At 34.2% G+C, this 27,203-nt stretch overlaps 1 pseudogene; it reads right to left on the bottom strand.

Moving 5' to 3' along the window:
- Nucleotides 1–14,701: 14,701 nt before the first annotated feature.
- LOC116557021 lies at nt 14,702–15,343 on the bottom strand (annotated as a pseudogene).
- Nucleotides 15,344–27,203: the final 11,860 nt, after the last annotated feature.

Genomic DNA, 27,203 nt, shown 5'->3' with positions numbered 1-27,203 from the left:
CTTGTATTATTATGCAGCAAAAGCTAATATAGATAAGAAACTATGAACCTGTATTCCATCAGATCCATATATAACTATGTAGGTATTTACTTCCTTATTAATGGATATTTAGGTTGTGTCCAATTTGCCACCTCTAAAATAATGCAATGAGTATGACTCTTTTGAGAACATGAATAAGAACTTCTCCAAAGTATATGCTTAGAAAGAAAACTGAGGAGTTCTAGGAAAATTTTAATTTCACTATATATAGCCACATCCTGTCCCATAATTTCATTACATTAGCACCAATAATGTATAAAATTTATATTTCTTCAAGCTTTCCAATTTTAACCTGTTTTTCTTCCTACTTATGAGTCATTGAATATGAATATTTCGAGTGTTTTAATTTTCATTTCTCCGATTGCTGGTAAATTGGAATACATTTTTAGACACTTTCACTTTATGAACGTACACATTTTCTTTCCCCTGAAATGTTAGCATGAAGAGTCCATGTTTCTATTTGTAGAAGGTGTTTCACATATATGTTACATATTTACTTAAATATATTAAAAATAATGTTTTTTAGTTCTGTGGTTCTCAACTTTGGTAACATTAATAGATTAACCAAGGAAACTTTAAACGCTACCAATGCCCAAGGCTGTTGATCTCATATAATAATCACAATCTTTTTATATTTTTTGCACAGTCCATTATTGCCATGTTTCTTGTTGTTGTTGTTGTTGTTGTTTTTATAAATTTCCTCTTAGCTTTGGACATTGCGAACAGAATGTTGCTTTTGAGTTCTCTTTACCACCCACCTCCATCTTATTTTTTGCTTGCTTGGAGTAAGTCTAAAACATTGGCCAAGACTCCTGATATATGTTTCTTTCCATTTTTGGTCTACATAAGTGTTTAACTTGTTGTATTATTGGTTTTGTTTAGACCACCAATCCTTTTTATTGTTTATATGCTTTACATTTCACTGTTTTTTTCCTGATGTTTTATGGAGAGATTTTAAAAAACATAGCAGGATGGGATGTTGACTTGGTCCTCTTCATTGTTAAATCCAACAACTACCTAGGTAATTAAAATCAGTAATGATTTTCAATCCTTATTTATTATTCAGTCAATGAGGTAATAAATACCTTTTTTAAAATATTTACTGTGGACTCTACTAGGCACTAGTTGCAGGATGGTAAAATCAACATCTGCCTCCCAACTCCCATTAAAAAGAAAAGAAAAGAAAGGAAACCAAAGAGCAAAATGCCTGTGGTGTAGCTCACAATCTGGTGGGAGAGCCAGCTGTCAAATAATTTCGTAAAATGTAAAATTACAACTGTGGTAAGTACTAAGAAGTGGACATAATTGAAGCTATAATAATGTAAAATTTAGACAGTTGAATCTATGTCTTATGTTAGGTAAATCTCTTCTGAGTTATTGATAGTTGATCTGAGATAAAAAATTGAATAGTACAAGGAGTTAGCAAGATTTTCAGATTAAGATACCCCAGGATCACTCCCGCCTATAAAAATACAATTAGAAACTATTCAAAGATAAGACTATCACCTGGAATTCACTAGACTTTTGGGAGAAGTGAAGAAGCCCCCTGGGCCCACAGAATCAAAAGAAGCCATGAGGAGTAAGAGAAGGGGTTATTTTAGACTGTGTTACCCTTCCTCAAAACTGGCATAATTCTACTCACAGATTTTCCTAGACTCATAGTTTCTAAGCAAGAGGGGAGAATTAAATGTGGAAGTTTTATCTCCCCTCTGTTCTGGGAATCTTCATGGGAAGCCTACTTTAGTCCTATTTGAAGCATTGAAAGTGCCAGGAGGACTGAACCAACTGGGGTGAACTGGGGACAAAGAGTGGGGTGCTGAGCTTAGTGACTGGCACAAGGCTGCTGATGGCTACTTACATTCTAATCAATGGAGACACTACTTTGAAGAGATTGGCCAGTGCTATAGCACTCCAGGGGCACAATTTATGAAAAAACCCAAATAGCTAATAGGATTTTCCACAATTCCCAGGTTGCTTACATGGAGCCTTCCTCAGGTCTGGGACACTGTCAAGCAAATTAACCTCTCCATAATTGTAATTTTCAAGAAGACGAAAGCAAAAATGGCCTAGAAAGCAAATTTAAGGAAATAGTACAGAATATTTTCCAACTCTAGAGAAATACAACAGCATACAAGTACGAAAAGTTCCTAGGTCATCAATCAAATTTATCTTGAAGAATAATTCTCCAAGACACATCATAATCAATGTAGCAAAATTTGAAGACAAAGAACGAATACTCAAAGGGGCAAGAAAAAAGAAACATGGCATTCAACAGAGCACCAATATGGTTTTCAGTGGATTTCATACCAGACACCTTGCTGGCCAGGAAGGAGTGGATTGCTACATTCAAAGAGCTGAAGGAAAATAACCGCCAACAAAGAATACTCTACCCCCCAAAACAATCCTTCAAATATGAAGAGCTCAAGACTTTCTCAGAAAAACAGAAGCTGAGGGAATTCATCAGCACTAACGCTGTCTTACAAGCAATGCTAACGTGAGTTCATCATTCTGAAATAAATGAACACTGAAGTGTAACAAGAAAATATCTGAAGGTATTAAACTCACTGGTAAAAGAAAGAAAACAGATAACTTTGTAAAACTCTAACACTGTAATTGGGGTAAGTAAATTACTTATATCTTAAACATAAAGACTAAAATACAAAGTTATTAAAATAATAACTACATTGGTTAAGAAATAGACAATATAAAAATGTAAATAACATCAGAAAGGCAAAAGATGGGGATAAGCTAGTGTTAAAGCATAGAATTTGTTTGTTACTTTTCTATGCATTCAAAGTTAAGTCATTATCAGTTTAAAATAACTTGTTATAGTGATATGATTTTTTGTAACCACATAATAACTACAAAGCAAAAAGCTATAATAGATACACTAAAAATAAATAGCACATAATCAAACATACTACTGCAGAAAATTACTTCACCACAAAGGAATACAGTAAGAAAAGAAAAAAGGAAGAAGTGATCCACAAAGCAACCAGAAAACAAGTAACAAAATGGCAGTAGTAAATCCTTACCTATCAAAAAATGATTTTGAATACAAATGAAATAAATTAATTAAAAGACATATGATGGCTGAAGGGATTTTTTAAAAAAGCAAGGCCTAAGTATACGATTTCTTCAAGAAACTCACGTCACATATAAAGACACGTAGATTGAAAGTGAAGAGATGAAAAAAGATAGTCATATAAATGAAAAACAAAATGAGCAGAAGTAGCTATACTTATATCAGATAAAATAGGCTTTAACTCAAGAATAATAAAAAAGGACAAAGAAGGCCATTATATAATAACAGATATATATATATATATATATATATATATATATATCTAACATTAATGTACCCAAATACATAAAACAAATATTAATAGACCTAAAAAGAGAAATTGACCACGATATAATATTAGGGAAACTCGAAACCCTATTTCAGCAATGCAAAGACCATTTAAACAGAAAATCAACAAAGAAACATTGGAGTTAAACTGTACTCTATACCTAACAGACATTTATAGAACATTCCATCCAACAGCTGCAGAACAAACATTTTTCTCAAAGGCACATTGAAACCTTTCCAGGAATAGACCAGGTGTTTGTCCTCAAAACATGTCTTAAAAATTTTGGGGAAAAAACAAAATAATGTCATGTAATTTTTCTGAACAACAATGAAATAAAACTGGAAATCAATAAAAGAAGAAATGTTGGAAAGTGTATAAATACATGGATATTAAACAACTTGCTCCTTAACAAATGGGTTAATAAAGGCATTTTTTTTTTACTTTAAAAAATTTCTGAGACAAGTGAAATTTAACACAAAACCTACTGAAACCTATGGGATACAGAAAAAGTTATAAAAGGGAAGTTTACAGCAATGAATGCCTATATTAAAAATTAGAAAGACTTCAAATGAAAGCCTAATAATGTACCTCAAAAAACTAGAAAAGCAAGAACAAACCAAACCCAATATTAGTAGAAGGAAAGAGTAAAGATCAGAGCACAAATGAATAAAAATAAGTCTAAAAAATACAAAAAATCAACAAAACAAAAAGCTGTTTTCTTAAAAAAAAGACAAAATTGACAAAACATTAGCTAGACTCAAAGAAAAGAGAGAAGACCCCCACAAAAAAAATTAGAAATATAAAAGGATATATTACAATGGACCCACAGACATACAAAGGATCATTAGAGATTATTATAAAAAACTAGACATCCACAAATTAGAAAAACTTAGAAGAAATGAATAAATTCCTGAATACATAGAACCTACCAAGTTTGAACCATAAAGAAATAGAAAATCTGAAGAAATCAATAATAAGTTTGAAGGAGTTATAAAAAGTCTCCCATTAAAAAAAAAAAAAAAGCCTAGAGAAGGACTGGACAGTTTTACTAATTAATTTTACTTAACATTTAAAGAACTAATACCAATTCTACTCAAACTATTTCAAAAACATTGAACAGAAGGTACTACTTTGAAATTCTTTCTATGAGGACAGCATTACTCTGAAAACAAAACTAAACAAGGATGAAATTTAAAAAAAAAAAAGAAAACTACAAATATCTATGATGAAGATAAAAGCAAAAATTCTCGGCAATATATTAGCAAGCAAAATTCAACACAACATTAAAAGCATAATTCTTCATGATCAAGTGGGATTCATCCCAGGAATATAAGGATGGTACAACATATGCAATAAATAAGCATGATATATCACATTATCAGAGTCAGAACAAAAACTATATGATTATTTCAACATATGCTAAAAAGGATTCAATACAATTTAACATCCCTGAGAGATAAAAACTCTCAGCAAACTTGGCATAGAAAGAACATACTTTGGTGCGGCATGGTGGCTCACACCTGTAATCCCAGTACTTTGGGGGGGCTAAGGCAGGTGAATCACCTGAGGTCAGAAGTTCCAGACCAGCCTGGTCAACATGGTGAAACCCCATCTCTATTAAAAATACAAAAAATTAGCCAGTCATGATGGTACAAGCCTGTAGTCCCAGCTGCTCAGGAGGCTGAGACAGGGTAATTGCTTGAACCAGGAAGGCAGTGTTGCAGTGAGCTGAGATCATGCTACTACATCCCAGCCTGGGTGACAGAATGAGACTCCATCTCAAAAAAAAAAAAAAAAAAAAAAAAAAAACCTCAAAATAATAAGGCCCTATGTGATGAACCCACAGCTAGTAATGTACTAAATGAGAATAAATTAAAATTCTTTCCTTTAAATTCTGGAGCAAGATACACCCTTTCACCATTTTTATTCAATACAGTATTGGAAGGCCTGCCCAGAGAAAATAGGCAAGCAATGGAAATAAAGGACATCCAAACTGAAAAGGAAAAAGTCAGATTATTCTTGTTCATAGGTGTTTTGAGCCTAAATTTAGAAAAATTTAAAGATGCCCTCAAAACCCTGTTAGAACTGATAAGTGAATTCAGTACATTTGCAGGATACAAAATCAACATACAAAAACCAGTAGCATGTCTATAAACCAAAAACAAACAATTTGCAAAATGATCAAAAACAATCTCGTTTACAATAGCTACCAAAAATACTTAGGAACATAAAAATGTGAAATATCTCTACAATGAAAGCTATAAAAGACCGATGAATAATTGAAAAGGACATGAAACAATTGAAAGATATTCTATGCTCATGGATTGGAAGAGTTAATATTTTTTAAATGTTCACACTATCCAAAGAAATCTGCAAACTCAATGCAATCCCGCTCAAAAGAACAATAACATTCTTCATAGATGTAGAAAAAAAACCCTAAAATTCATATAGAAACACTAAAGACCCAGAATAGCCAAAGCAACCTTGAGCAAAATGAACAAGCTAGAGGTATTACACTTTAGCTTCAAAATACACTACAAAGCTATAGTAACCAGAACAGTATGATACTGGTTTAAAAGCAGATATACAGACCAATAGAACAAAATAGAGACTCCAGAACTAAATCCATGTATTTATGGCCAATTTATGTTCAACAAAGTTGCAAACAATATACACTTGAAAAATGGCAGCCTAATCCATAAATGGTCCTGGGAAAACTCACTATCCAGAAGCAGAAGAATGAAACTAGACCAACATTCTCAAAATATATAAAAATCACATCAAATTGAATTAAACACTTAAATTTAAGACTTGAAGCTATGAAATTACAAGATGAAAACTTTGAGGAAATGCTTAAGGACATGGTTCTGGTCAAGGACATTTTCAGTAAGACTTCAAAAGCACAGACAACAAAAGTAAATATATACAAATGGGATTACATCAAGATAAAATGCTTCTGCACAGGAAAGAAAGGAAAGGAGGAAGGGAAGAAGGGGGAATGGGGGAGGGAGGAAGGAGGAAAAGGGGGGAATAGAGGAAAGGAGGAAGAGAGGAAGGCTGGAAAGCAGAAAGGAAGGAAGGAGGGATAGAGGGAAGAAAGGAAGGCAGGCCAGAGTGAGGAACAACCTAGAGCATGTAAATAATGGGAGAAAATATTTGCAAACTATCCATTGGCAAGGCATTAGTAACCAGAATATACAAGAAACTCAATCAATTGGAAAAAAAATTATGTATTTTATATATATATATATATATATATATATATAATTTATATATATATGTCAATTCAGATCATTTGCCCATTTTAAAATCATATATATATATTTGATTTTATATATATTTGATTTTATATATATATTTGATTTTAAAATGGGCAAATGATCTGAATTGACATTTCTCAAAGAAGACATATGAATGACCAATGGAAACATGTAACAATGTTCAGCATCACTAATCATCAGGGAAATGCAAATCAAAATCAGTGACATATCTTCTCACCCCAGTTAAAATGGTATCAAAAAGAAAATAACAGTTGCTGTTGGGGATGCAAACAAAGGGGAACACTCTTACACTGTTGGTGGGAATGTAAATTAATACAGTCACTATATAAAACAGTAGGGAGGTTACTCAAAGAACTAGAAACACACCTACCATATGATCTAGCAGTCACATTGCTGGGTATATGCTCAAAAGAAAGAAAACTCAGTATTTGAAAAGATAACTGCACTGTTATGTTTCTTGTAGTACTATTCACAATATCCAAAGTATGAAATCAACCCAGGTGTCCATCAGTGAATAAACAAAGAAAATATGGTATATATACAAAATGGAATGTTATTCCACCATAAGAAAAGAAATGAAATTCTGTCATTTGCCAACAACATGAATGGAACTGGAGCACATTGTGATAAGTGAAATAAGCCAAACACAGAAAGACAAATATTGCATGCTCTCACTCATATGTGAGCGCTAAAAAAGTTGATCTCATGGAAGTAGAAAGTTAAAAAATGATTATCAGAGGCTGAGAAAAGTAAGAGGGAAAGGGAGATGAAGAGAAATTGGTTAATGGGTCCCAAAATACAGTTAGATAGAAGAAATACACTCTAGTGTTCAATAGCACAGTAGGGTGACTATACTTAACAATAACTTATGGTATATTTCAAAATAGCTAGAAGACAAGATTTGGAATGTTCCTAATACAAGAAATAATAAATATTTGAGATGATAGGTATCCCAATTACCCTGGTTCATTACACATTGTATGTATATACCAAATTGCACGACAGCTAAATTTCCCTTTATTTTTTGCTGTCTTTAAAAGATGGTGTGCTACTGTGAAAAACAACACACTGTTTGAATCATCAAAGAATTATCCAATATTAAATAATTGATTTCCTGTTATTACATCACCAAAGATGAAGATTATCAGTTATCTTTGATTTAATTACTCTAGCAAAATCCAAACATCTCATAATATAGTCTTTCCTGATTGCAAAGCAATTATGTAACAGACATGAACCTTAATTTTTAAGAGAATCCCAGGTATACTGCTCCAATAGGTGTATCTTTCCATTTAAAAGTACTTGTGACTTATGCTTTTGAAGAAATGCTAGCTTCTTTATACCTCTCACTTTGCATTAACTTTATCATCTAAAACTATCTCCTGTATTTTTATCTAATAGGAATGAAATTTTCTTTTTGTTAGATGGAGTTTCGCTCTTGTTGCCCAGGCTGGAGTGTGATGGTACAATCTCAGCTCACTGCAACTTCTGCCTCCTAGGTTCAAGAGATTCTCTGGCCTCAGCCTCCCAAGTAGCTGGAATTACAGGCATGCATCACCACACCTAGCTAATTTTGTATTTTTAGTAGAGACAGGATTTCACCATGATGGTCAGGTTGGTCTCCAACTCCTGACCTCAGGTGATCCATCTGCCATGGCCTCCTAAAGTGCTGGGATTATAGGCGTGAGCTACCACATCTAGCAGAATGATTGATTTTTTGATAATGCCTTTTAAATGCTCTTAGTACTAAATAAAGCACTTTGTCATTGAGACTCGATGGAACACTGATTGTGAAAAAATTGTTTGAATGTTTAAAATTTTCTAGTACAACTTCTCAATGAAGGTTCTCTTACAAATACATAGAGATGCAACCTATTTGAAAAAAATATATATTATGTCAAAGTTACAATAAGAAAAAAATAATAATTTAACAAATAGCAAACAGTAGTGATGATGTCACTTTTCTACAATAATATTTGGAATCCAAAACAAGTGGTAATTATCATTGGGTTACTTTTTTGTTATAATTACTTAGTTCATCTATCAATAAGGACAATTACACAAGGTTTTTAAAATTCTACATGCAGGAAATAATCTGCCTGTTATTCTGGCATAATAAAAATATTCATTCCCCAAAATTATGCAAAATATAGAATACCCAATCACACAAATATATCTGTCTTTTATAAAGACAAATCATTTGTAACAAATGTTGGGAGAGTACACATTCACATTTATCATGCAGATGCTGGCAACTTGCCCATATTCTATAGACATAACTCCAAATAAACTAATTTTTGGGAAAAGTTTCCTTATTTGCTCCAGAAGCTGGAAGAACTGGAGATAGTTAACTTGATGCTGTATTATAAAGAAAAACTAAGAAAATGAACACAGTGGAAAGTAAGAGAGAATATATGAGAGAAATGAGAATTATAGACAATTCAGTAGTCAAAAATGAGACTTTGCTCTTCAAAGTGCAAGAGTTTTATTTCAGTGCAGTTAGTGCTTGATTATACACAGAAAACGCCAATTCGTCGTTGGTTTCTCCTGTATACCCAGTCAACAGTGAGTATAATTTCAAGTACATCCACAGTTTTAGAGAATAACAATTTATCTTTACATATATATGTATAATTATGTAACTTTCATGAATACTTTAATGTTAATAAATAATGCATTTCTTAATAATCTTTTTTCTTATTTCTCCATTGCACAAATGAGGAATTTTGACTCATTCAGCATTTTGAGATATTCTAAAGCAGTAGGACAATTAATATTGGAATGAGCAGTATAAAAAAAGTCCTCTACTCCATGGAAAATATTCTGTCTTTGCAGTCATTCAGATCACAGTCTCAAAGCAAGGATGTTTTCATTTGTAATGAATTCATTATTTCTTTCTGTCTTTGTTTTGCTCTTTTATAAGTTGGAGAAAATGAAATTAGTCCTACTCTAAAATGATTTTTTGAATTATGGTGAAAATTGAGAAAGACTGAGTGCTTACCCACCTACCAAAATACTTGTTTTGCATAGGTGTTCTAACATGATACACAAGAAGATCTATACTTCATGTTAATTTGCCAGTCATAATCATGCATAACATAATGAAAGTATAGAAAAATCAACTTGACTCCATTAAAATATAACCTTATGTGTCATTATATTAAACCAGGTTTACTTGTTTAGCAACAGTTGCATAATTATTTGTACTGTCATACATGACTATAATAATCAGATAGCATAGTTTTCCTACTATTATTTACCCCTTTTTACTCAAAATATTCTGGTTTGGAAAATTCTTTCAAAACCTCTTAAATTCTGACAAAGCAATGAATGCTTCTGCTGGGGGATGCTTCAGCCAGAGATTTGGCAAGAATTTCATTGAACTATGAATTATAAATACCACTGGAGCACTTGGCTCTTAATGTCAAGGGACTAGCAGGTAGAAAAGTCATCGACCTGAAATGATTTACTAACATTAATTATTAGGAAAAATGGGGCTACTATTACACAATGGGAACATGAAAGCATATGGTTCACACTCAAGTGAACCACTTTTTATGCCCTTGGCCAAATTACTACACTGCCCAATCTTGTTCCCTTTCGTTACTTTCCGCAGGTATTTCCCCAAGAGCTCTGCATCACAAATCTCCTATTGCCTAAAAAGCAAATGAAGCAAAAAATAATCAACTGTGAAAAATGGAGAATTTAAAGCATATATGTCAACACTTTATGATTAAAAATAAGTTTATACGTTAGTTGTATTCTACATACATGCTGTATATAATCGTTCAGTATCTTCATTCTCATTTCTTACATATTTTTGTATATCCGAGCCAGGAAAGTAAAACATTCTTTCCCCAGAATCCATTACTGCTAAAGTTCTGCATATTGTTTAATTTTCCTTAATGGTGGGAAAATGGGAGGCCTGTCTTCCAGTGAAGTGGCCATTTTCCAGAGACTGTGTCTGCTGTTCAGCAAGGCTCATGACAGTTCAAGCCAAACTGAAAGAACTCTGCAGGTTCACTTGCTCAGGACTAAGTAGAGGTAACCTAGGTAACCTATTAACAGGTGCTTCTTACTGCCTGTGCCTCATGTAGCCCAGAAAAACAACTGTGAATGGAATAAGATAGCGCCCTTAATTATGAGATGTTTTAACACTGTAGACTTGGGTTTTTCATTTCAATCTTTAGGGGTTTTTTTTTTGAACAGAGTTACTTGCATTTATTTTTTCAATTTAAAAATTGAGACATAAAATATCAATAAAAGAGTTTTTTTTTTAATTGCATCCAGAAAATGAAAGGCTGATATTTTTTTTCTCATTGCCTGAATAAGCAAAGGGAGCCACCACAATTGGTTTGATCCATATAAAGCAATCCAAGACATCTTTAGAACATAAATTCCCAATCCCTGTGCCAAGTTCTCATCACCAAACTCTACAAAAATTTCCAGCAGACTTGTTATATGAAATTTTAAGAGCTTAAATTAACTAGTTTCTATTTTATGTATAAGATATGCTATTTAGAGGAATAGCACACACTTTATATATACATATAACTTAGGTTTTAAAATACATATTTCTTGAAGAGCTTCTGTGACACATCCGACTATTTAAAAATAGCTCATATAACATTATTTCTTCTGCTAGGAATCATTTGCTCAGTAGGATAATTCTAACACTTTAGGTTGAAGTATATGGTTCTTTGGGTAATGTGTATGATATTATAGTTCTGCACACATTTTAACAAACACTATACATTTGAAACAGATCTGTATATATGCAGTGCATATTTTAGGAAAATGATATACAGTTTTAAATAATAAGCTTTCCAGTTATAAAAAAATCTATGAATTTCATCACCTTTATGCCATCTGAGTCACATAAAACTCCAGTGTAATTCCTCAATTTAACCTCTTGTACAGAAATCTTCCCTACCTCACTCCACACTCATCCTTGACCTTCTTTTGGCTTCTGGTATAATCTGAAAATAGCAAAAGCAAAACAAGTTTATGCAAATTTTGGAAAAAGTTAAAACTCCTTAGAATTAATGGAGTTTTTGTAAGCAAATAAAATGATTTCTAAAGCTCCACAAGGAACGCATTTTAATACAAGTTTATATCAATGACACAAATGTCATTGCTGAGATGAATATTGATCTTGAGTCATATATTCTTAGTAAATAGTTTGGCAAGAACATTTTCTTTTTTGTACCTAATTTTAGAATGGTGTTTTAAAAGTCCCATTTTATGAAAATTTTACATGCCAAAGGGAGATATAGTTTTCTAGCAAAGCCATGTAAGCTGTATATAAGAATGTGATAAATTACCAGGGCTGTCCCAAACCAGTTTGTTAGATAATAATAATTTTTAAAAAGCATTAAGAATAGCCTATATACAGGGAGTAAGAAATTCCAATCATAATTTCTGTTATGGCTTGAATATGCACCCCAAATTTCATGTGTGAGAAACTTAATCCATATTATAATGACATTAAGTGGTGGGAGCTCTGGGAGATAATTAGGGTTACATAAAGTCATCAAGGTGGGGCCCCCATGATGGGACTGATGGCTTTATAAGTAAAGGAAAAGAGGTCTGAAGTGGCAGGCTCCTGTCTTCTCACCCTGTGATGCCTCTCATCATATTATGACAGAGCACAAGGCCCTCACCAGAAGCCCACCAGTTGTGGCTGCCTGATCTTGGATTTTCCAGCCACTAGAACTATAAGAAAAAAAAAAAAAAAAAACTCTTTTCTTATAAATTACCCTATCTCAGGTATTCTGTTATAGCAACACAAAACAGATTAAGACATCTCCTACAACTAACAGCCCTTTGCAGTAAATTGTTTGAGAGTAAGTCTCAAGACCTTAACAACACTGTATGTCATAATTTATTCCCATTTCACATCCCTAAGTCTTCAAATTGCTTTATATCTTGTGTTATATCAGTCCAGGCTAGGGAACAGAAACCATTCTATGTATTTCCAACAACAAATAGCTAATAGAAGAATTGGCTATAAAAGTGTTAGAAGGTTTAGAGGTGAAAGAGAAAATGGTGCTACCTACAGCTCTTTTCTGTGGCTTCCTTGCCATCAGAGTGGTTTCCTAGCAGGCAGCTATGAGCCCACACCATGATACTGCAGGAGCCTAAAGTCCACTCTTCCACAGATGCTGCTGGCTTTCCCTATTATTGGAGCAAATGGCTACTTCCGGTATCCTGCTAGGCAAAAACAATATGGCCTCCACTTTTTAGAAAATTTCAGTCTAAAATAAGTGCCTTGTTTTGACAGAATCCAACCAGCACACAGTTCACAAGGGAGCCCAAAAATATAATTTAAAATTCCAGCCCCTCATAACACAGGAGAGAGTATGAGATTGAACTCAGATAAATATTTGGCACATTTATTTATGCAGTATTACTAAAGAGATACTGTGCAATTGTGTTTTAAGGTTTATTTTGGAGAAAATATTAGGATATGTAGGCATGTTATATAACATGAGAAGGGTGTGCTACACTAGTATGGTTATCAGAAGCCGTGTTCTGAGAAGAGTAGGGTTAGATTATTGTTGATGAACGTCCAGGCCCTTTCACCAGTTTCTATTTTACACTGGAATAATTGTACACATTTAAAACAGCAAATGATGCCATGAGCAAATATAGGTCCAGTAATAAGCATTCAACTGATCCTTAAATAGCTCATCATTATTTGGTTTGAGGCTGCCAAGGGCACAATAGGACCTGTAATACAAACTGCTGATGGCTAATTCCATTAAGATCTTTTATTAAAAATAGCTTTTTGATCCCTGCTTGTGCTTTACACTGCAGTAGTTTCTAAAGCATGTAAATACACACATGTATGATGAAATGGTCACTAGACTCATGAATTTCCAAATAAAACACTTCAAATAATTTTTACATATTTGGGTAGACAACTTGTATATGTGCGAAAGTATGCATGTGTGTATATAAATATATTTCAAGGACTTTACACATAAATCTATGTGTGTCTACACATATCTGAATACTTAGGTATATTAAAGTCAAGGTTACAGTGTTAAAACAACAATACAGTAGCCAAAGAGAATGTTGGTCAAAGAGAAATCTATTCTATATGCAGTTTTTCTTGCTTTCCTGAATTGGCTAGGACATTCAGACTTTTTCCAGACTCATTAATTTACTTTAGAGAAAATGATCCTACCACTGTGACTCTAAGTATATTATTTCTCATATATTTCAATCTATCAAGTTTGGACATTATTTTCTTTTTCTGGCTTACTAGGTTGTATCAAATATATTTTTGTCTTTTATTTTTGTGTGTGTGTACTTTATTAACATAATTAAGTTTACCATGTTGCCTAGTGCTAAATCTCCTTGTATTTCTAGAATAAGTACATAGGTATGTTGTACTAGTACTCGTACCCGTTGCTAGATTGCATAAACAATTATGTATTTGGAATATTTGTAATTATTTTGAATTTGGAATACTATATTTCTAACAATCTTATTTTATTGTGAGGTGTCAAGGATATTACACTGATAGAGTACTTTGAGAAACTATATTTTTTTTTGTTGGGGAGAAAAAATTATATCCATAGAAATCATGTTACTTGAAGTTGCTTGGGTCTAGCAATTTTAAGGGTAAAACTTGGGATGGTATATTAGATTTGGCTATCATTTATATTTTTGGGGAACTAGTAGAGAATTCAAGTTTTATGGTTTTCCTAATCAAGTTAGGACATATTCATTTTATGAGATTTAGTGAATAATTCACAAAATATCAAATTTTAATGCAATTTTATAAATATATTTAAAATTTTTTCCAAGTATGTGTGTCTAACCCTCTTCTAACACTTAATATAGTTTCCTAATATTTGTTGCCTTGTGCTAGGGACTGAATTTTGTCCCCTCCCAAAAATTCCTATGTTGAAGTCCCAACCTCTAGCACTTCATAGTATAACTATATTTGGATATTGTCTCTTCAAGGAAGCAATTAAGTTAAAATGAATATATTAGCCCATTCTCACATTGCTATAAAGAACTGAGACTAGGTTATTTATCTGTTTATACATACCTACCTACATACATACATACATAGATACCGGGGCATTCCTGAGTTTATTTGGGGCACACCCGGGCGAGGGCCCTGCACCTCCAAGGTGTTGGGCCTCTTGATGGTGAAGCGTGGTTCGTGCTGAGGGCACAGGACTCAGTGGGGCAGTGGGAACTTGATCTCGGAGTTGTGGAACTGCTTGACCGACCGCCGGCAGCACTTGCAGGCTGCGATCTCCTCCACTTTCATGATCTGGATGGAGTAGGCCGGGCGCGGTACCTGGCGCCCAGGTCTCAGTAGCACTGGGTGACAGCGCCCGCGGTGGGCAGGTCCCGGTATTCCTGGTACATGTTGTGGGTGCCACTTCGGAAGTCATAGTGCAGCCAGATGCTGAAGTTCTTCATTCGCAGGGGGGACTTCTCAAACACCTGGCCACACTAGACAATCTCCCCTGAAGACTTCTTCATCTTCTTTAACTGAGACATGAACTACCAGAAGCGGGACTTCGCAATGACACGATTAGGCGCAAAGATTCGCATGTGGTAAAGGGGCGGTGTATGGCACTTGGGGGTTGGCAGGCAGCGACCCACCACCTTGTACTCTCATAGTGTGCCCGAGGCTTTCATGGAGTCTTCTCCACACTGGCTGTCACCCACAAAAGGAGAAATTAGGTAATTTATGAAGAAAAGAGGTGTAATTGACTTACAGTCCTGCAGACTGTACAGCGAGCATGGCTAGGAGGTCTTAAGAAACTTGCAATCATGGCAGAGGTGAAGGGGAAACAAGCAGGTCTTACCATGGCAGAGCAGGATAGGGTGAAAGGGGAAGTGCCAAATACTTTTAAACCATCAGATCTCATGAGGACTTATTTACTACCATGAGAACAGCAAGGGGGAAGTCTGCCCCCGTGATTCAATCGCCTCTTACAAAAGGCCTCTCCTCCAACACGTGGGGATTACAATTTGACATGAAATTTGGGTAGGGACACAGAGCCAAACCACATCAATGAGGCCATTCAGGTGGTCCATAATCCAATCCGACTGGAGTCCTTATGAAAAGAGACTAGTATATACAGGAGGAGACACCAGGGATGTGAGCACACAGAGAAAAGGCCATGTGAAGATGCAGTGAGAAGACAGCCATCTGCAAAGCAAGAAGAGGAGCCTCAGGAGAAACCAAAACGACTAACACACTGATCTTGAACTTCCAGCCTCCAGAACTGTGAGAAAACACATTTCTATTGTTTAAGCCACCCAGTCTGTGATACTCTGTTACGACAATCCTAGCAAGCTAATAAACCTGTATCGATCAGACACATCAAAGCCTTGTTATTTAATTGTTCTTTTCCCCGAAACCAACTTTTGGTTTTATTTATAAAATATATTTTAACATTTTTAATCTTAAGCATTTTTTTGTTTTTTATATTTTAAATGTAATATACCTTTGCTTCTCAAATTGAATTTTTTTTTGAAACATTCATTTTTTAAAATATGTACTAAGGCTTATTCCCTCTATTTATCTATGCAGTCCGTGTTGTCCATTCATTTCTAAGATATGTAATTTCAGTGGAAACTGTTTTTATCTTTAGAGTTAACTTATAAGGGGCTTAGTTAGATAGAGATGGATTTTGATTTTTTCTTTTTTTATCTTTTTGAGATAATTTCTAGAGCATTACATTGCTTTCTAAAAACATATTTTATATTATTTCTAAAGGAAATATTTTTCTTGTAGCTAAAAACATGTCTTATTTTGAAGTGTTCCATGAGTACTTTATTCATTCACTCATTTATTCAGCAAACTTTTGTTGAGCAGTTATTTTCTCGTGCCAATCTCGGGGAAAGAAAGTGGATAGTATCATGAACAAAAAACAAGGTCACAGTGATACAGGTCACATTTTGATTGTGGGAGACAGACAAAAGTAAGCAGTAAAATAAAATCATCTCAATTCATAACAAGCACTTAAAAAACAAACAGGAGCTGAACTAGAGTATTCTACCCTAAGAGTCTACTCTAAGTAGAATAGTCATGGAAGTCATCCCCCAAAAGAAGACACTATCTGATATGTTGAATTAGAGAATCAGGAATTAGCTAATCAGGACAGTAGCACTGGTGGTATATGAGGGAAAATGGAGCCTCACAGGAAGCCCAAAGCCAGTGGCCTTTTCCCCATAGGGGAAAGTGAGGCTTACCACTAGAAAGCCTTTCCTCCAGTACTGGGGATAGCTTACCTTTGACTCTAGCTATAACAACCAGCTTTCTGGTGGCCTAAGTAATCTGTGGCACTCACTGTTCTTCCTCTTTGGCCCCAGTGCCAACTCTGCAAGTCTCTTTGGTAATAATACCCTGCTTATTGGGAGAATTATATGCACAAATTTAATTGGAGAATGATGTAATAAATATAAAAGTTCTTCCACTTGTTCTACCCCTTTGGTCAGCACACAGCACCTCTGATGATGTTCTACCAGGGAAATGCAGCTTTGTAGGAGATTTCCATTTTCATTTTTATGAGGTAGCAGATTTCTCAGTTCTCTTGGGTTTCTCTCTCAAGTTGATAGCATCTGCTTTGTAACTTTCTGAATTCCCATCTATTTTGGCTTGCTGATGGCACCTTTCCAGCTTGCTGCTGCTATTTTTAATTTATTCTCAAATCACATTTTCTCCCTGTACTTTCAGTGGGATTTGGGAAAGGAATGGAAGTAAATACTTGGGACCAGTCAACTTTGTTTATACTGGAAATCCTAGAATTTATTTCCAAAGCATTACTCTTATTTATTTAAAAAGTTTTTTTGCAATTCACAAGCAATCGTAAATCTGTTAGTAAGTTTATAAAAACCTCTATGAATGCACATGACCTTCTTTCACAAATTGATATTTCTTTCTTTCCATTTTCTCTCATTTTTCTCTCTTTCTACATATTCTTCAGTCCTGAATAAGTGGTATTTCAGTTAATTATTTAATAAATGAATGAATAATGCAGGATTACTTGATACTTCATATAATGCATATAAACAAAATAAAAAGTAAGCAACATTTATTATGCCCCACCAAAGCAGTCTACAGACACACACACACACACACACACACACACACACACACACCATTTAGTCTTATAATAGCTCCAAATACACTGGTTCACTTGTTTAAGATCCCAAAGTGGGCAGCTGGTCTAGCTACGATTGGGACCGTGTTTATTGATTCCAAATACTTACTCCTCTCAATCCCCAACAAAATCCAAAATCCATGGCAAATGAAAATAAATGATTTTTGGATAAAATTATCAGTGTAAATAATGGGTCTGCAAATTCCAAAATACATTGACTTGGAAAGACTACATTATATCCAGTAGGAATCAAAGAGGCAGGAGAATGAATAATTCCAGAATGGTATTTCTAACTAAACAAGGGTAATTGTCACTTACTTCAATGAACATCACCCCACAACACCATTCCCATACATGGCAGCTTATGAGAGAACACAGTGGCTTGAGCATTTGTTGCTATGAGAACATTGATTACATTTATTTGTTTTCTATTTCAAGCTGCAGATTTCTCCCTTCAGTACTTTAAATAGTCACAAAAGAATAGCAGTCCCATTCATCACTCATCTTTCACTTGGCATGCAATAAAAAAGCATTTGGTCAAAGTAATATTTTATAAGCTTGGCAAATTGCTTAATTTTTAGAAATAAATTTTGCCCAAAATATGAAATGTTGCCAAGGCAACATAGCAATTTATCCTGTACCAAAGTAACTGAAGTGTGCTGAAAGGGTAATGTAAAAATAAAAATAATAAAATTAGTACAGGAAAATGAAACTGACCTTTTTCCTTGATTTACATTTCAAAAATACATTTGATACAATAAGAACATTATTAAATAGCACTAGAGAATTTCTAAAACTGATTTCCAAAATATCCTAGGTAAATAAATGATACACAAGTTAGGTAGGCACTTTGATAAAGAGAGTATCTTCTCAAGACCTGCTTTCTCCCACCTAACTGCTGCTCTAAAGCACCAAATCTTCCACAAGGCCCTGCATATCAAAAAATTCATTAAAGAAAAGAAACAAGAGAAATTCCAGTGGGATTTTAAAAGGGGTGGGTGAAGGATTGCTAATTCAAGATAACTAACTTAAATCAAATAAACATAAAAATGCAGAAATGATTGAAAAGATAATAGAAAAACAATCCAGAACAGCTCTATAAACCACAAAGTGTTACCAGAATTATATAGAAATATTGAGGAGTTTCTAAAAAATAAAAAGCACATATTAATGGATATTCTCTCTCTCTCTCTCTCTCTCTCTCACACACACACACACACACACACACACACACACACACACACACGTGAGCTTCCCAAGAGCTTTATGAATTTTGACCCTAAGATTCAATAAGTAAAGGGAGAAGATTTATAACAATAATCCTAGGAAACTGTAAAGTGAACTCTGACAGGAATTCATTCCAATATTTCTAATTTGTATAGATTAGCGCATTGAAAGAATAGATCATGAACACATTCACATGTATATAATTTACATGTAGTGTGCTTGGTTCATTTTCATACTGCTATGAAGAAATACCCAAGACTGGGTAATTTATAAATAAATTTTTAGAAAAGAGGTTTAATGAACTTGCAGTTCCACATGGCTGGGGAGGCCTCACAATCACGGCAGAAGGTGAAGGAAGAGCAAAGGCATATCTTACATGGCAGCAGGAAAGAGAGCATGTGCAGGGGAACTGTCCTTTATAAAACCATCAGATCTGATGAGACATTCACTATCAAGAAAACAACGATGGAAAAACCCACTCCCATTATTCAATTACCTCCCAACAGGTCCCTCTCATGACATGTGGGGATTATGGGAGCTACAATTCAAGATGAGATTTGGGTAGCAACACAGCAAAACCATGTAATTCCACCCCTGGCCCCTTCCAAATCTCATGTCCTCACATTTCAAAACCAATCATGCCTTCCCAAGAGTTCCCCAAAGTCTTAACTCATTTCAGCATTAACTCAAAAGTCCAGAGTCTAAGGTCTCATCTGAGACAAGGCAAGGCCCTTCCTCCTATGAACCTGTAAAACCCAAAGCAAGTTAGTTATTTCCTATATGCAATGGGGGTACAGGCATTGGGTAAATACATCCATTCCAAATTAGAGAAATTGGCTAAAACAAATGAGCTACCAGCCCCATGTAAGTCCAAAATCCAATAAGACAGGCATTAAACCTTATAGTTCCAAAAGGATCTGCTTTGACTCCATGTCTTACATCCAGGTCATGCTGATGAAAGAGGTGGGCTCCCCTGGTCTCGGGTAGCTCTGCATCTGTGGCTTTGCAGGATACAGCCTACCTCCCAGCTGCTTTTACAGGCTGGCATTGAGTGCCTGCACCTTTTCCAAGCACATGGTGCAACCTGTTGTTGAATCTACCATTCTGAGGTCTGCAGGATGGCGGCCCTCTTCTCAGAGCTCAACTAGGCTGTGCCCCAGTGAAGACTCTGCATGAGGGCTCTGACCCCATATTTCCCTTCTGCACTGCCTTAGCAGTGGTTCTCCATGAGGGTTCTGCTCCTGCAGCAAAGTTCTTCCTGGACACCTAGGCTTTTCCATGAATCCTCTGAAATCTAGGTAGAGATTCCCAAAACTCAGTTCTTGATTTATGTGTACCCACAGGCTCAACACCACATGGAAGCTGCTAAGGCTTGGGGCTTGCACCCTCTGAAACCATGGTCTGAGCTGTACCTTGACCACTTTTAACCATGGCTGAAGTGGGTAGGACACAGGGCACCAAGTCCCTAGGCTGCACACAGCAGGGGGTTCCTGGGTCCAGCCCATGAAACCACTTTTTCCTCCTAGGCCTCAAGACCTATGATGGGAGGAGCTGCTGTGAAGGTCCCTGACACACCCTGGAGACATTCTCCCCCCTTGTCTGGGTGATTAACATTCAGCTCCTCATTATTTATGTAAATTTCTGCAGCCAGCATGATTTTTTTCCCTGAGAATTTTTTTTTTTTTCTTTTCTACTGCATTGTCAAGCTACAAATTTTTCAAACTTTTATATTCTGTTTCCTCTGGAGTGCTTTGTCACTTAGAAATTTTTTCCACTAAATGCCCTAAGTCATCTTTCTCAAGTTCAAAGTTCCATAGATATCTATGGCAGCAGCAAAATGTCACCAGTTTGTTTGCATAGCAAGAGTGACCTTTTCTCCAGTTTCTACGATTTCCTCATCTCCATCTGAGACCACCTGAGTCTGGACTTTTGGATCAAAACCATTCAACAATTCTCTAGGAAGCTCCAAACTTTCCCACATCTGTCTTCTTCTGAGCCCTCCAAACTGTTCTAACCTCTGCCTGTTACCCAATTCCAAAGTTGCTTTCACATTTTCAGGTATCATAATAGCAGTACCTTACTCTACTAGTACCTATTTACTGTTTTAGTCCATTTTTATACTGCTGTGAAGAGATACCTAAGACTGGGTAATTTATAAAGAAAAAGAGGATTAATGAACTTAGTTTCACATGGCTGGGGAGACCTCACAATCATGGAGGAAGGCAAAGGAATAGCAAAGGTACATCTTACATGGTGGCAGGCAAGAGTGTGTGTGCAATGGAACTACCCTTTATAAAACCATCAGATCTGGTGAGACTTATTCACTAGCACAAGAACAGCACAGGAAAAACCTGTGATTCAGTTACCTTCCCCTGGGTCCCTCCCATGACACATGGGGACTATGAGAGCTATAGTTCAAGAAGAGATTTTGGTGGGTACACAGCCAAACCATATCACAATGAAATGCACAGATTTAAGTAAGCATTTCAATGAATTTTGATACATGTAATCACTCATGCAACCTACTAATCCATCAAGATCAGGAACATTTTCATCACCCCAGTAAGTTTCCTTATGTTCCCTTTCAAACACTGCCATTCATTAACAATCACTGCTCTGACTTCTATTTGCTTGTTCTTCACCATCGTAGAAACAGGTTCCTGCCAATGGATTTTTTAATATGGGACTTTTACTTAACTCGGCATTATGTTTTTGAAATTTATCCATGTTATTTTTGTATCAGCAGTACATACTTGCTTACTATTGTCATCCCATTATATCAATATAACATATTTCCTTTTTACATTCCTCTATTGATGGACAGGTGCTTTGAGTTTTATTGGCAGTAGTAGTCTTTGTAAATGGTTGAGGATTTTCTGCCCACAAAATTATGTCATTTGCAAATGTCGGCTATCTTACTCCATCCTGTTCTGTATGTTGAATTTTATTTCTTTATCTTGCCCCCTACACTGTTAGTATGACTGGTACAAAATTGATAAAAATAGAACAGTCTTAGGACATTTATCATTTCATCATTAAATACAATATTAGCTATAGGATTTTGATAAATGTTCTTTAGCAGGTTTTCTTCTATCCAGAGTTTGCTGAGGCTTTTTACCTATTTCTTTTTTTTTTTACAAAGCTTATTTTTGCATCTAACTAAATGGCTATATGAACATTCTTTCAGTCTGTAAATGCATGAATTACATTAATTTTTCTATATTAAATCTTGTATTTCTATTGTGGATGCAATTTTATCAGGTGTACTGTCCTTTTGTATATTGTTGGACAATTTGATGTTTTGTTTAAGATTTTTATGTCTACATTCATGAGATAAATTACTTTTTTTCCTCTTGGGATGTTTTTGATTTGTTTTGGTATCAGAGCTGTAGCAGTTTCCTAATATGAATTAGAAAGTGTTCTTTTGGCCTCTGAGTTTTTGCAGGAACGATATTTTTTATTCCTTATTTTTAAAGATTAATCGATGAAGTCATATGTGCCCAGAATTTTTAGAAAGTTAATTATAAATTTAATTTCTAAATATATATATAAAGTTATTCAGTAAATTCTTATAATTTCTGTCATTCAAGGAAAATTATTTAAATTATAAAGTTGTTTATATCTTCTCATTCATAACTTATGTTGCTAAATTTTTTTTCTTTTATCGTTACTCTCATTAAACTTCTATCATGTTTGGAAATCATCCAAAGAATGATTATTTGTTTCAGTCTATTGTTTGTTTCTACTTCATTGACTTATGTTCTGATTTTTACCATTTCTTTTTAAAATTAATGTTATTTAATTTGCTCTTCTTTTGAAATTCTTAAGGTGGAAGCACACTGCATTAGTTTTAAGCCTTTTTTCTTTTAAGGATTTAAAACTGAAATGTCACTCTAAGGACTGCTTTGCCTAAATCTCACACAGTTTTATATGTTATGTTCTGGTTTTATTCATCATAGAATATTTTTTAACATTTACCTCATAATTTTTCTTCAGTCCATGGATTGCTTAATAGTTCATTTTCAGATCTCCATGTTTCAAAATCTCCAGAATTTTTTAAGTATCTTCTTATTATTGATTTCTAATTTAATTCCACTTTGGCTTAGCATTTGTTCAGTCTTGGTGAATGAGCCACACATGGTATTTTTGTTGGGTATATTGATTTAAAAATGTCAATTAGGGCAAATTTGTTAAAATAAAGTTAGTTGATATTATTATTCAAGTCACATAGATCTATATTTTTTGTAGGAGTCTACCTTTTCTATGTGAAAATGGAGTACTTCTCTGATATTAATATAAATCTGTACATATTTCACTTTTGTTCTGACATTTTTTCATGAATTGGAAAACTTTGTTATTGGTTTCATACTCATTTGATGTTTATATTTTCTTAATTAGTTGGCTCTTTTTTCATTATGAAAGAACTCTTTACTTGGCATTCTTCTTGAAGCCTTCTTTGTTTGATATTGGTATAGTCAAAACTGTTTTCTTAATATTTTCCATTACTTTACTTCCAATCTTAATGTGTTTTTGTGTTTTGAGTGTATTTTGTTTTTTGTTTTTGTTTTTGGTAGAACACAAATAGGTGGTTCTTGTTTTATTATAACTCCAGTATGAAAATCTTTTCCTTGATTTGAAGTATTTAGTCTACTTACATTTAATTTAAATATTGGTAAGTCTGGATATAATTCCAGCCTTTTAGCATTTGATTTCTATTTGTCACAACTGCTTTTTCTTCCTCTGTTTCTACGCCCCTGCCATTGTAGGAAATGACATATTTCTGGTATTCCATTTTATCTCCTCTAATAACATTTTAGAACCATATCTTTTTGTATTTTTTGGTGTTATTTAGAATGTGGATCTATTCTATTACTATTCTATTACTAAATCTATTCTATTACTTCACAAATAATTGAAGAACAATGTAGAAATGGTGTTACATGTCCAATTAGCATTCCCTCACTTTTTATTTTATATATTTTATTTCTATACCTCCTCTCAAATGCATGTTCATTATTACTTTAAATAAATGTCTTTCATGAAATTAATATGTATAGTATATAAAGATAGAATAAAAGCTGTCTGATAACCTTTGTACTTTTTCTAGTGTTTTTCCTTTGCATAGAACTTGGTTTCTATCTATCATTCCCCTTAATCCTGAAAAACTTCCTTAGATACTTTGTATAGAATAGTCCTGGTTTTGACCATTTTTTTTCACCTATTATTAATCTGAAACAACTTTATTATTCACTTTTGAATAATATTTTTATTGAAGCTAGAATTCTAGTTTAACAGGGTTTTTTCTTTCCTCCAGTATTTTAAAGATGCTCCATTCTGGCTGCAAACTTTTCTTATGGGAAGTCAGCATCATTTTTATAGTTTCCTTACATGCAATGTGTCCTGTTTTTTCTCCTGTAGCTGCATTAAAGATTTCCTCTTCTCTTTGATTTGTAATGGAATTGAAGCACCTAGGTGTGTTTCCCTAGCATTTATCATGATGAAGATTCATTAAGCTTTTTGACATTCTTCACCAAATTTGGGAAATTTTAGACTGTCTCTTCAAAATTTTTCTGTCACATTCTCATTTTTCCTTCTGCAATTTAAATTATATGTATGTTATTAATAAATTCTCCTTATTGCCCCTCATGTCTTTTAAGATTTTTTTTTCTCTCCATTCCTCAGGTAGAATAAAGTATAAAAATCTGTTTCTAAGTTTACCAATTCTTTTTTCCATCTCTAATCTCTAATCCAGTTAATTTTTCGTCACAGTTAATGTACTTTTCAACAAAATTTCCATTTGGTTTATTCATAATTTCTATTTCTCTCCTGACATTTCCCAATCCTCATGTTCACTTATGAAGACAATCCTTGCCTGTAATTTCCTATTTTCCAATTACAATTCTGAGTCATAGTGGCCATTTTTCTACTCATTGTTTTTCCCCTTGGATATTATGGGTTGCATAACCCTGTTCCTGGCATGTTTAGTAATTTTCTGCGTACTGTATCTTAATTATGGTGGATGACACATTTTACAGGCTATATTGTTATTGTTCTCTAAAATGTAAAACTTCTCTATTAAATTATGTACAGACCACACTGAAATTTTGGAGACTTGATTTTATATTTTATTAATGTTTGTCTATTTCAGTTTAGCCCTTAGTCCAAGGTAAATCCCTTTGTTCTGTTACATAGTGTTTACTATGTAACTTGTGACTCTTAAAAGTTTCCATTGCAAAACCAAGACATTTACACACAGTCTCTAACTTGGCAGAGGTCATATTCTAAACTCTATGTCCCCTTAATTATGCAGAAGGTGAAATATATGCCTAGCTTTTTTTTTTTTTTTTTAATCCTCAAGCTACTGCTTTCTGCTGAGCTCCCTGGAATTGTGCCTATATATGTATACTTAGGGGTCAGGCAAAGAGTGATTTTTTTTTTTTAACTCATTTCTAAATTTCCCTTCTTGTAGGCTACAGAGTGCTGTAGGGGAAAAGCCATATAAATGTAAAAGATCTCACTAAGTGCCTTGCCAATCTTCCAGGGATCAAATTCCTCTCGTTTCTATCTGTTTTTATGTTGTTCAGTATCCTCAAAATGTTATATACTCAATTCACAGTTTATACTCTATGTTGCTGGGATTAGAATTTTATATAATCAGCTTTCAGTTGAAGAGAAGTTCATACAATTCCACTCTTAACACCAAACAAGTGTTTTAAGTATTTTAACATAAGAAAAAACAACTTGCTTAACTTGATAAAATATATCATACAGAAACTTACGGCAGCATGCATTTAAATGGCAAAATATAAGAAACATTTTCATTAAAGAGTACTTTGTAAAATAAAACAATAGCTAACATAGTCATTTAGTAAGTTATTTGGAGTCAGCCAAGGAAAATGTTAAATTTTCTGTTATTTGAATAGATATAACACCTTAGAAAATATTATGTTTCTTACTGAAACAGAGTTTTCCTCTGTTGCCCAGGATGGAGTATAGTGACACTATCTCGCCTCACTGCAACCTCTGCCTCCTGGGTTCAAGCAACTCTCCTGCCTCAGCCTTCCAGGTGTCTGGAATTACAGGTGCAAACCACCACACCTGGCTAAGAACAAACCAAAAAAGGGGAGGTATAAGTAAAGGCATCAATGTAACAATTTTTTTTTTTTTTTTGCCTACCAGATAGGCAATATATTTTTGAGAGAGAGAGAGTATCTGTCATTGATAAAGGTATGAAGAAATTAGCACATTTATATATTATTAATAGCAGGGTGAAATGTGACATTCTTTGGATGGCAGTTAAGTCAGTTGGTTCATTTATAATTTTAACTTATACTTTTTTTTTTTTTTTTTGAGGCTGAGTCTCACTCTGTAGCCTAAGCTGGACTGCAGCGGCACAATCTCAGCTCACTGCAATTTATAAATATTTCTATAAAATATGAGATTTCCTATCACATGATGCAGCAATTCCTCTTCTATCAATACGTACTATGGGGATGAGAGTACTCAGAACACTGATTCATCAGGGCAATAAGTTAGAAAGCACCTACCTCTTCATTAGTAGGCACTGTTTACATAAATTACAGCAGAACATACCATACACTCTTTATTTTAATAAAATATAGCTTTAAAAATAGAAATTATTTCATGATATATTAAATAAAAAGTCCCTATGATCAAATAGAAATATTTGATTCCTATTTTTTGTATAAAACATTGATTTAAGCACAGCTATAAATATTCATATTCTTATAATTGCATAAAAATTGATCTGTTAATGGTGCTACTTCTGGAGACAATTGAGAATAAAAAGAGTAAAGAACTTTTCAAACCAATAGAAAATATTAGTAAAATAAAAAATAAAACAGAAGTGAAAGAGGGAAGTGTTCACTGCAAAGCTTGCTCTTGTATGCTCTGACACATCATACAAAATTGGCTTTATGGAATGTGCTCATTTTTCTGGATAACTTGGTATCTTAGTTTGTTTTCTATTGCTTATAACAGAATGCCTGAAACAACAATTTGTAACAAAAAGGAATTTACTTAATATGGTTATCGAGGCTGGAGAAATCCAAGTGTTCTATAGTAGGTAGGCCTATGTAAACCTACCCCCAAAGTCCAAAGAAGCTGAGCGGCTGAAGAAAGAGTCTGACAAATCCAGT

This window comes from Sapajus apella, unplaced genomic scaffold, assembly GCF_009761245.1.
Source record: "Sapajus apella isolate SASKATOON/1434 unplaced genomic scaffold, GSC_monkey_1.0 scaffold18, whole genome shotgun sequence".
Taxonomy (NCBI): domain Eukaryota; kingdom Metazoa; phylum Chordata; class Mammalia; order Primates; family Cebidae; genus Sapajus; species Sapajus apella.
This window is presented reverse-complemented; position numbering and strand designations above follow the sequence as displayed.